Source organism: Sciurus vulgaris (genome assembly GCF_902686455.1).
Source record: "Sciurus vulgaris genome assembly, chromosome: 2".
Lineage (NCBI taxonomy): Eukaryota > Metazoa > Chordata > Mammalia > Rodentia > Sciuridae > Sciurus > Sciurus vulgaris.
Window position 1 is genome coordinate 163,881,038 of NC_136462.1, and position 13,229 is coordinate 163,894,266.

The following is a 13,229-nucleotide window of genomic DNA, read 5'->3' on the forward strand; positions in this document are numbered from 1 at the left end:
GAATCCTACTTGGCACATGTGATATCCCTCAGTACTGTATATTTTCCCATCTTTTGAAGATTTATTTCAGCCAATGGTGCTAAAAGATGTCTGTGTTAGAGAAAACAGTGTGTGTAGTTTTCCTCTGCTTTCACATCACATCAAGGTAGCAGACTTCTGTGGCCTCAAAATGTGTTGGGGATTTCTCCCCAACAGTGAGCAGCAATGCATTCTGCAGTGGGTACCAGCTGAGCATCCTCTTATCTGATTCAATTCTGACAGTAACTATTTGGAAATAATGTGATATCCCACAAGTGAAAGGCTTAGTCTCCAAGACTGTACCACCCCTGGCTTCAGATGCCAGTCAGAAGCTCCAGTTTGTTTTCCCTGGGCTTCTATCAGCCCAGTTACAGATCAGGGTTCCCATAACCCCTTCCTTGGGTTTGATTAACTTGTTGAGTAGTTCACACAACTAAGGGAAACACACTTACTGGTTTACTATAAAGGATTTTACAAAGAGGCAGATGTTGCCGCCCGCAGCAACAATCTTGCGGTAATTTATCGGAGGTGGACTGGAACTGAACTACTTTTCTTTATCTGAGCTATCTTTCTTGCTTGTTTGCTTGTTCACTAGTTTATAGAGGAAAAGAGGCTTTGCTTAGAGGAAGAGAGACTTTGCTTAATTTTAGAGGTGCTACTCTTTCAGAGGTCTACGCTTATCAAAGGTCTACTGCTTCTTAAAAGTGGGTCGCTTCTTGGAGGTGCGGCATGCAGCCTGCATCCTACAACCTGCAACCCAGAGGTGTGTTCTTAGTCCCGCATTCTGCGCTCTGCGACCTAGAGTTGTCTGCCTAGTTCTGTGTTCCGCGTTCTGCGATCTGCGATCTATCAGAGGTGCTGCTTCTCCGAGGTGCTGCCTATAGGTGCGTGTCTTATATACCTAAGGCAGCCAATCAGCTTAGGATTAGCACAATTGAAGCATGCCCCTCGGTACCAATCAAGAAAGAATGAGGAATATCTGTTGACCACTAGCACAAAGGAGACATCAACTAATCAGGCAAAAGTAGATCACGCCGTGTTAACACTAACTATGCTCAACGCCAGCCACCATCCCAGGGCTACCCAAACATGTCTCTGCAGGCAGATGAAGAAATGCACAGAGTGAAGTATGTGGGAAGGAGTATGGAGTTCACATTCCCTCTCCAGGTGTGCCACCCTCAGGAACCTCCCACATTTTCAACTATCTGAACCCCATTCCTTTGGGGTTTCATGGAGATTTCATTTGCATAGGCATGATTGTTAATAGGCTGGGTCAGGAAACTGCAAGACTTATCTATTCAGATTCTTCTTGGCCTTTTTGTGCAGCCTTCCTACTCCAGAATATGGGGAAGGACCCCTTTGAAATCAGGAGGATCTTACAGCCTACTATCAGTCAGAGAATTTCTTTCTGACCAGCTTAAGGCAGGGGAGGATTAGAGTTTCTATGACCTACGTAAAAATTCTAGTTTCTCTGGCCTGTTCTGGGGAAGAAGTTGAGTCAGGAACCATGGCCAAAAGCCAAACTATATATATTATGTTCTCTAAATTTGACATGCCCATTCTGATTCTACCATTATAGAATTAAGAGAACTTCCCCCATTTCTTGTTTTTTTCTGCCCCAAATGGAAATCTCCAACTATAATTTTCCAATTTTTAAAACCACACAATTCACATAACTGAGTCAATAAGAAAGTTCAAATACAAAAGTCAATCAGAATGTCAAGAATATATATGATAATATCTCAGTAAACTGAATTAATTGCAAGCATTTCCACCAAAAATTGAGTTCCAAAAGAAAGGGGGAAAAAATGGAAGATTTCATCTAGCTCAATAGATCATTAATACTGACAGACCCAAGGAGCTGAGTAACAGTCATAAACACATAGTTCAGCTGGAGACCCAAACCTCATAATTAGATGAGAGTGTAAAAAGGCAAGACTCCAGAGTTACTTAAATATATTACAAATATTACAAACTGCCACAGTGAATAGTTCAGCCTCAAAACTATTAAGGATAGCTAAGAGGATGCTCAATACAAAGAAAATAAATGTGTTAGGCCATCTTCTGGCCAATGTGCTGATGGAGTCAGAAAGAACACTATTTCAAATCCACAGAAGAAAATTATATATGGAGAACTGGCAAGGGTAGATAAAGCAGCAATTTATGGTGGACGATGAAGATTGAGATGAGTCTCCCCACATACCTCTTCACCTTTGTCCTAGTTGATTATCCCAATAGCCACCTCAATGTAATCCCACAAATAGAAATACAGTCCTTCAAAAACTCCCCCAGCTAAAGATCATTGGGAAATATGGTGGGGAATGGTTACAGATTAAATCATTGTCACAATAATGCAAGTTAAATTGGGAAATAGAGGGAAGGGTTAGGCCTGGCTAAATAAACCAATGAGAAGGGTTGTGTTAGGGCATTCTGAGTGATGAGAGAACCACACCTCAGCAGGGCTCCCAGCAAGGAGATTCGCTTTCCTCCACAAATATAAACAATGCTTCACATCCAAGAGGACTTTTACAGAAAAGGTGGGGTAATAATGTCACTAAACAGAATCAGCAAGGACTCTGATGTATGTACATCTCCAGAAACTTTGGAAGTATTCAGCAACTTACAATAAGTAGGTTCTGAAAATGATATTATTATGTTGGAAAAATGATAGTTTTGAAAAAGAAAAAAGGGACAATACAAGTAAATGCTAATGTAGGATGCTAGACATATTAGCTGCTGCCACTGGGAATTTCTCATTCAGGGCTCAACTAATTTTATGCTTAACAAGCCATCTGGTAGCTTTCTGCTTAGTTCTCTCTCTTACATCCTTCTCCCCAACTCTCCTCCTCTACATTTCCTGAAGTGTGGATTGTGGTTTTTTAAGTGGTGTCAGAGCTCAGAAAATTATACTGTGAAGTACCGCAACTTGGTGTGCTGAATACAGTTTTCCCTTTCTATCTATGGATTCTGCATTTATGAATTCAACTAACCTCAGATGGCAACTATTTGGGGAAAAAAATTGTTTCTATAGGGAGCATGCACAGTCTTTTTTTTTTTTTTTATCTTTGTCATTATTCCCTAAAACAGTGCAGAATAACAACTACTAATTTAGCATTTGCATTGTGTTAGGTATCACAAATAATCTAGAGATTATCTAAGGTATATATTAAGGTAGATGTTTGTAGGTTTGTGTGAACACCATGCCAATTTATATACGGAACTTGGACATACACAGAATTAAGTAGCTTGTGGGGACAGAGGGATTGTTTTAGAGCTAATCCTCCACAGATACTGAGGGGCAACTGTCTTTTGAAATAAAAGAGATTGGAAGGGCCTCAGAAGCATGCATAGTCTCTCCCTGACCCTCTTCCACCCTCACTCCTTCAGATCCTCCAAGGCTTGTCACAGAATTTCTCTCCCCTAAAGCAAGCCATAAAATCTAGAAAAGGTCATTCTTTGACCTACCTCCCTGAATGTAGATCACAAGAGCCTTTGTGACATGTGTCCTACCCCATACACAGGGGGAAGGAATGACAGAGATGCCAAGAAGAATCTGAACAAACAAGGATTGCCACATTCTCCCTCCACTCTAGTTTATTACACTGAGGTCACCCCTTTTTGTCTAATCACTGCTCTTTATGACTATCCACTCTTATTTACCCTAAGCACAAAAACATTGTTTTCCTTGGGATTTTGTGTCATTTGGAAGTTTCTTATTTACATAAAGTTAAAAGATTTTGTTTTCTCTCATATCAATCTATTACATGGGGTTTCAGTCATAGCCCTTGTGATGGGTAAGGAAAAATTATTATATTTTGCCCCTTTATTGACTTGCCTTCACATGGTACTCAATTATTTGACCTATTCAATTAATACTTGTTCTTTGCCTACATATTTGTGTGATTGAATCCCATAAAAGTGGTAGTAAATGGACCTCTACTTCATATCATTATGTTCCTTTTTATTTCCTTCACCTGATTCATGCACATGATAGCATCAGTTTATCTTTTCCCATCTCCAACCCAAACCACATCAAAAATGTCTTCCATCAGTCAACTAGGGACTATCACATGGCCTGCAGGTTGGTTCAGATCTGAGCTTGTCCTTATGAGTTGTGTGGGTTCAACAACATTGAACATAGACCCCTAAAGAATAAGTGGAATGTGTGCTCTGGAGCTACTTCAGTCATAACAGTCATCAGTATGGACTGGTGACCTCTGGCCATTCATATTCATGGAGCACCTAATCAGTTTATCCTACAGACTATAATTTCCTTAGAGACAACCTATAACAGAGACCAGAAATTGAACACAAAAGAAATAAATTGCTAACCTCAAAGAATTTGGGGAAAGAAACTCTTGATTAATAAATTAGAAGCTAACCTCATTTACAACCAGAAGACCTCATTTATTTTTTATTAATAAGATTTTACTACATTTTTTTTTTTCTGAAATGGTTGTAAATACAAGTTAGTCATACACATAACCCAGTTTGGAAGTGAAATTATCCAGAGATATAAATGTAGTTTGAAATATTAAAATTTTTGCCTCCAATCATACCAAAGAAGTAGGAAATGATGTGAGAGAATACATAAGATTATTTCTTATGTGTAAATAATATGTAATTAGTAAGATAGCATTCTTAAGCACTTAAATAGATTATTTCATTTACTACTCTTGATAATGCTGTAAGATAGGGTTACCATTTCTTTTTTATAAATGGGAAAACTGATTCATCAATTAGCATATATTTAATACAAGGCAATATCAAACTTTCCATCCAAATTATCATCAAGCCTGCCCCCTACAAAAAATATTAATAGTAACAATAAAGGAACAAAGACAGGAGGAAGGAAGCTACTGAAGAATGAGATATCATTCTCTTATCATTTTCTTTTAGACTCTATACCCAATACACTGCTGAAAAATGCCAACACATTTGAAAAAAATTACATACGACTATCTTAGTAGAAGTATCATCCCAGAGTTGTATCACAAAGGATCAGATGAGGTTGTAAATATTGACAACTGCTCTGCATTAATTTGCCAGCTGTATTTCTTTCCCAGCAACATTTCAAGAAAGGAGCATGAGGCAAGTATGACTTTTGAGGATTTTTCACTAACATCTACAGCAATCATTTAATTTCCTCATATCCATTTTAGAGGATTGAGCAAGTTACTATCCCAAAGTGGCAACTGACTTGGATTAAAAAGCATAAAGAATATTCTTCTAGTATTGTAATGCAGACGACAATTACGAAGCTTCAGAGGACAATCCACACCTAAGCAACTCAGAGACTTTGATCTTTATAATTAGTCCTATGAAAAGATTAATTATAAGGTTTTTAAGTAAAAATCTTATTTTTGTAAAAATATTTTTATAAAAAGATTAATTATAAGGTTTTTTAGTAATGAAATATTATATAAATGCTAATTATCTTTATAATTAATCTTTATAAAAAAGAAGAGAAGCTTTGGCTTTTTGATGCACAAACTTCCGTATAGTTAGTTAGTGCTAAATGAATTTCTGGAATCACTTAACAGAAAAGACATGTTTCTCCAAGGATGTAACTTTGGGTACAAAAGATATTTTGACTATTTGTGTCAAAACTGAACTTAGAGAGTTGTTTGAGATAAAACTGAACTTAGAGAGTTGTTTGAGATAACCTCACCATAAATCGCAGTAGTGATTTGTAATCACCCAAAGACTTTAGAAACCCTAAAGGAGCCATGAAGTATAAAGGGGACTGATTGAAGAGAGACAAGTAGTTCCATGAAGATCTTCATAGATTGCTTTTTTTGACAAAACAGAGGGGAGGGGAGGGTGAGTGGTGGGTGCTTCTTTTAAGATCATATTTGATTTAAAGAAAATAAAGAAATAAGGATACTCAAGCATGCCCAAGTTTGCACCTACTGTATTTTAAAAAATGAATAACTTTCCTACCTAATGAGAAAATGATTCCATTCACAGTACTGTATTTCATTGCATAATCTGTGTCACTGCATTAACATATATTCACAAATATTCCATATATCTTGATCTTGCACCAAGGACAGTTCAGTAATAAGTCATTTTTTCTTTTAAAATTTTTATGTTCTAATTAGTTACACATGACAGTAGAATACACTTATGCATTTTAACATATCATACAGAAATTGAGCATAATTTCTCATTTTTCTCATTTTTCACGTTGTAGGATCACATTGGTCATGCAGTCATATATGTACATAGGGGAAAAATATCTGATTCATTCTATCCTTCCTGCCCCCATATCCCCTCCCCTCCCTTCATTTCCCTCTACCTAATCTAAAGTACCTCTGTTCTTCCCTAGCACCACACACACTCCCTTATTAGCATCTGTTTATCAAAGAAACAGCCTTTGATGTTTTGAGATTGGTTTATTTCAGTTAGCATGATATTCTCCAGCTCCATCCACTTACTGGCAAATGCTTTAAAGCATTTACTGGCATTCTTCTTTAAGCTGAATAATATTCCATGATATATACGTACACACACACACATACACACACACACATATTACATATGCATATATATATATATATAATACTGGAACAATTAAATATAAGCTTCCCATAGTGGCCACACCACATTTTTTGTAAAAACAGTTGGCATCAAATCTGATTGTGCCCAAAAATAAAGTACAATAAAATTATAAGATACTTAGTTTTTTTAGTATATAAAACACATGAGGATAATGAAAAACTTTAAAGAAGATATACATGTATATGTATATATGTATACATATATGTATGTGTTTATATATATGTAAGAAAAGTCAATATTAGAATGAAATTCATTTTCCTACTTTTACTAATTCAATTCAACTCCAATAACAATTTCTACTGTTTTTTTTGTTATTGTTTTTGTTTGTTTGTTTTGAGGGCCCAAGAAGACTTTACAGAGATGTTAAACTTCTTTGGGGAAATCAGATAATTAAATCAGTCGATAATGTTGCAGAAATAACAGAACAATCAATCAGAATGTAAATGAGAGTAAGAATTAGAACTTGTTGGCCTGCATGTTTGTTCTTGTATAATCAGAATCTCTAAACAATGTTGATAAAATTAGCTAATAATTTGAGAAAAAAATAAAATTTCATCCATCATGAAGTACACCAAAACATTAGCAGACCAAAGATAACAAATGTGAAAAATGATACCATCCTAAATGGAAACTGGGTCAGGAAACAGCTTATGAACATTAGCACTACAGGTAGATAAAAACCATAAAAATTTGTTAAAGCAAGAAATGTCATTTTTATAGTTCAAAGAAAACATAAGCAAAATTAACAAAACTGAAACAGAGTAAACTACTGATCAAGGCTTGTAAGTCAGTAAATAACTATAAATACTAGTTACAATGGGCAAGAGTTTCAAGGAAATAAATATTGAATAAGTCTTGGTAAAGTATTCAACTTTTGAAAACTGTCAGAGAAACTCAAATTCAAATTAAAATGTGATGTCAATTTTTCTCTAACAAATCAGTACCATTTTTAAAGTGATAATATTTGGTAGTAGCAAGAGTAAGCAAATGGGCTTTTGGGATCCTGCTGAGTGTGAGTCTGAATGCATATCAAGGGCATAAAATTTTACTAACACATTAATCCAGGAATTCTACTTCAAGACATTTGCCCTAATTAAGCAATTAGGGATATACAACAAGATCTGGCGATCATGATGGTCTCAGTAGTGCTATTTATATAAATGGAAGGACCAGGTTAAATTTCCTACAATGAATTCAGGTACATTCACAGCAGAGCATTCTTTACGACTACTAAAAATATAAAAATTATTTTGTTGGCATCAAAATATGAAACCTATTTTAATTGTGTGGAAAATGCAGAATATAAAATACCATGTAGAATACATTTCTATTTTCATTAATTATGCAGTGAACATATGTATCCATTTTTTAAAAAAAGCTTACAATGTACATAGACAAACAAAACAATTGTTATAACTTGCCGATTTTCATTAAAAAAGTGTTTCACAATTTATATCCATTTGAAAATACTTCGGTCTTGTTAATAAATCACTTCTAAACTTTATATTTTAGATTGAACATCCCTGCCCCCATTTTGTCAACTATAGGTTGAGTCTCTCTTCCAAGTGCTCTATAAACTGTAGGAAGTGGGGAGAAAGGAAAGTTGCGGGGGAGGATTCCTAAAGTGTTCCAGAAAGTGATACTGCTGATATTGCACTCTTCATATTCACCTCCAGGAACAATGCATGGAGAAAGATTTTCCTCACCTTAAACACCTTGGAAACCTTATTACTAAAAATGATACCACACATTATCCTAGAGAGCATGCATTGTGAGTTCTCATGATGAGTATACAGAATTGCAACCATCAAATTTGGTAGCACTGCTTTATGTTGTTTCTGCAAAATGCAATAATGTCCTCTTAATTCCCTAGGCTGGCATGGCTTATGTGGCATCATTTATTTAAGGATATCTACATTTTCAAACACTGTTGGGTGAACACTAGCCCCATCAATCACTGTGACAGGCTATGTTCCTCTCCAGTTTATCTTCTTGTACGTTTTGTGCCAGATTTAGTTTGCAAACCTCCAAACGGGGGAAACACAAGTCTCGTTTAATCTTCACAAATATAAAATGATGTCATTAAGAATATCGTTTGCCATTTGAACTCTCATTCGTTAATGAAATGTTGGTTAAACAACACCCTATCCACCTTTTAACTGCAGTACTCCCTCGTGTCTGCTGAGCCCTTAATGGATGACCTGTTTAAAAACACAGGGGATATTTTATGCGTATAGCAATTTGTGTGAAACTTGTCTTTGTAGAGGATCTTTTCTCTTCTTAATGTAGACAGGTTTGTTTATTTTAATTTCCATTAGTGTCTTGGAAGACAAAAATGATGAACGACAATTCTGAAGCTGCAGGTTTCACAATTTAAAGAGTTATTGTGGATGTGCTTAGCTTATCTTAAGTTACTGTATCAGAAGCATAAACCACTGTCACCCCCAATACACATGAAGACCACCTCATTTCAGTTTATGAACTAGAATGCATTTCCTAGGTTACCACAAGTGTAGGAAGAGGAAAAGAAAAGAAAAAAAAACTGGGATGCAAGTAGATAAAATGAACAAGGCATATGCCAGGTAAAAAGCAAGAGTTACATCTGGCAGGCCAGTGAACACTTCCAAATTACATTTTTTTTTTTAGTCTTCTTTTACATATCATGAGACATGGCCCAGATGAAGAGAAATATTATGGTTTGAATATGAGTTGTCCCCCAAAAGCTCCTCTGTTAGTGCAGGAATGTTCTAAGGTAAAATTATTAGATTGTTGAGAACTATAATCTAATCAGTACATCTTAATTTTAGATGGACAAGGTGGTAACTGTGGAAAGGTGGGACAGGGCTTGAAGAGGTGGGTCATGGAGGATTACATATATATATATATATATTAGTTTCAGATGAACACAATACCTTTATTTTATTTATTTATTCTTATGTGGTGCTGAGGATTGAACCAGTCAGTGCCTCACATGTACTACGCAAGTGCTCTAAACAGTGAGCTACCACCCCAGCCCTGGAGGAGTACTCTTTTTTTTTTTTTCTTTTTTCTTTTTTTTTTTTTTGAGGAGTACTCTTGAAGGGTGCATTTTCCCCATAGCCCCTTCCCCTTTCTCTCTCTACTTCCTGGATGGCATGAGGTAAACAGCACTCTTCTTCTACCCGCTTCTGCCATGATGTTCTGTCTCACCTGGGGCCTAGAAATGGATTCAGCAAACCAATGACTCTGAAAATAAACTTTTTCTCCTCTAAGTAATTCTGGTCAGGTACTTTGGACACAGGAACAAAAAGATGACGAGCACAGGAAGTGAATGAGAAAGCACAGCAGCTGAAGGCTCACATCAGGAAAAGAATAGCAAGAGATGGGAAATACAAAGAGAATCTTCTGAACTAGAGTGAGTGTTTACGAAGGGATTCCTGGAGCAGGCAGAGGGATGCTTCATCTAAGTTCTGAAGGATAGGTGTATAGGGGCCTTAGTGGGTGGCTAAATAAAGATGTGTAGGACTGAGGTATTGAAGTTAGATTTGGGGCCTTCTAGAAACAAGCCTTCTGGAATTCAGGCACTCAAGTCTCCCTGGATCTGTGGAAGTTTTCTTCCTCTCCCCTACTGCCTTGTGTGAATTCTTTCCCCTGTCATGTGAACCATTGGACCAATATGACCCACTGAAGTCCTATTCTTTTTCCCTCAGCTACCTCCCCTTCCTCCTTTACAGTTTTTATATATGAGCTGAATTATGTGCAAGACTATTATAGCATTTCTGAAACTCCCCAAGGATATGACCGGCCACTTATGATCTCATTTTTGCCCTTTTCTCCATCCTCAGTACTTGCCATCCTCCTGTGTATGTATCCTGCCCCTGCACACTTGTTTTTGTTCAGTTCAATGCCACATTCTAATGTCCATGTATCTGATACATTATTGCCTTAGACTGGACTGTCTACCTTCACTGGTTATCTGATGGCTTAACTCTTATCCATCTTCCACATCTCATGTCGGGCATGACTTCTGCTACCAAACCTTCCCTGGACCTCTCTAGGGAGATGAGGGCTTCATTTATATGCCACCTAACACTGGGAATATCCCTGTACAGCAGTTAGTCCACACTGATGGTTCCAATGCCTATCAATCAGAGCAATAGGTCCTGATACAGTGATCACTTTCTATGCATTCACCATGACATCTGGTAGAAGCGTAACAATAAATGTCAAATTTATGAAGTGCCTGTAGTATGCAGATCTGTTTTAGATACTTTTCTTGAACTTTGTTAAATCATTAATTTAGTTTTGTAATCCCAGTATTGCTCTTTACTCTAGGCAAGAGCATCTCTACCCTGAGCCTGGCATTTATATTCTATATTCTTCCTTTTATGGTGAGGCATACCTTGGATCAAGGGGACTTGCCTATCCGTGTCCATTCCTACAGCCACACTCTGGGTTCTCAGGTTCCTCCAAATATTTTATTAAAATGGTCTTAAAGCTGTGTCAGGGCCTTCCTAGGCATCTTTCTTCAAAGATACTCTATACTTAGGTGTATGCACCCCGAGGCCTGATGAGTGGCTTTAGCCTGCCCTTTGCTGGGGCTGTGTATATATCTTGAATATCTGTACTAGGGTGTTCATGCATGGGTCTGAGAGGACTTCACACATGAAACAAAGCTGGACTTGAGACGAGAGGTTGGGTGGGCCTAGAGCTAAACTCCTTTAATCCCCTGGCTACCACAATCCAACATGACTCTAAGGAGTCAGAAAATTCTAAATTTAAACTCAGACCTATAGATTTAAATGGTCTATCTATTGAGGTAGGAAGACAGAACAGTGTCTGTTAGGGTAATCTATAATTTGAGACAATTGGCATAGGCAAGCTTCCTCTGGTACTCTTGCCCTGATACCCACATATATTAGGAATGGACCCATTGACTCTCACAACAAAATATTTTAAAATAGATATTATGATTGCTCCCATCTTATGTCTGAGTAAATGAAGGCAAGAAGTTGAGGGTCTTGTCCACATAGCTGAAAAGTGGCAGAGCTGTGATACATATAAGCCATTTGTCACCAGACTCCACACTCCTATTGCCCCAGTGAGCAAATCACAGTGGCTATTTTTCAATGTTTGGACAGGCCCTAAGTCAGAAACACCAAAATCAAATCCTAAAGGGATCAGGGTGGTCTGTTTTAAGGACAGAGTTAAAGCCATGGAAATTATTATTTAAGGCAATAATTAAAAATATATTAAGAAAGAGAGATACAGATCTTCAAGAAGATGAAATAACAGGTGAACATATTTCCTTTACCTGAGAAACATTTTTAATTAAAAATATAAAAATGAAGGGAAAGCTCTTTTTTCCTGACTCCTTTTGGATTCTCCCTCTACCCCTACCCTCTCCACATTTCTGAATCTGCCAAACAATATAAATCACTGTGCAAACCAAATCATTAGGGTTGCCAGGTGTTCAATTCTGAACCAGACAGTCTGGTATTTGAGCTTTCTGCCTAGAAAATAAATAGAGAAAATACCAGTGATTTTTAATTAAGTTTTGTTATCATGTAAAGATGAGTTTGTAGGAAAATATTCTCACTGGCTTCCAGGCTGCATTCTGAGCCACCTTTCCACTTAGATATCAGCCTCTGTAAGACTAGGCTGTCTCCAAACCTTGCAAGCTGATGAGGTTGGCCCAGACTCATATTGGCTTTTTCTACTTATTGGTAAGGACCCAGGCAACTGTGCTAGATCATTTTCTTTTATTAATATCTCCAAAGCTCCTGGAGCTTTGGCAACTGGCAGAGTTCCCTGGGTATATTTTAAAATAATGATAAATAAATAAATAATACTCAGAAGCACATCTGAATGAAAGCAAATGAGCCATAGATTAAGAGAGTCAGATGAGTTCAGTATGTCCCTAAGTCTAATCATGGCTATTGAATAGGTGAAGGCACTAAGCAATTATATCATTTACAGACACACAAAATAATTCTCCAAAAAAATTCTATTTGGATCTCAATTAAATGTGGCTTCATTCAGCAACATAATGCTAGTGTAAATATTTTAAATTGGTGTGGGAATCTGTGATAAGAAAATAGCTAGAAATCCTTTACAGTTTGTAGGAATGGTATTTATTCTAATCATGGACTTTCCAAACTGGTGAAAAGCAACAGGGTTCAGATGGGTATTAGAAAAGAATCTTGTCTCCTTAAAGAACATTGTTTAGCCTTAAACAAAGGTAAATGGGTTTATTTACCACTGGATATTCAAGAACCTTTAATATGCTAATAATGTATATCCAGAGGAAAGAGACCAAAGAAGCTTGTGTTTTCAGAGCATCAATTAATTCCCCCCTTGGAAGACTAATTAGAAAATACTTGTTCACCCAATTAAACTTTGGAGTTAAAAATCCTTTGTCAGTTAGTATTAGTATTTTAGTTAGTAGTTTAGCATGCTCTCCTTGTGAGATTTAGTTCCTCATAACAGACAGAGCCATGCAAAAATACCACAATAGAGAGTTGCACCACAGAATCCATCTTTGCGACCTAGGCTTTATTTTTCTGTTTCTTATTAATACGTTATTCTATATGCAATTCCTCTTAGTGGGTTGGGCTGTGGGTGGATTTTGCCTCATCATGTAGGAGTCACCTAGCAATATCTGAACA

At 36.9% G+C, this 13,229-nt stretch overlaps 1 protein-coding gene across 3 annotated transcripts in view; it reads right to left on the reverse strand.

Annotated features, from left to right (window-relative positions):
• The window catches only part of MACROD2 (mono-ADP ribosylhydrolase 2), a 2,108,743-nt gene that overhangs the window by 1,012,041 nt on the left and 1,083,473 nt on the right, over nt 1-13,229 (reverse strand). The gene's annotated exons all lie outside the window — the stretch shown is intronic.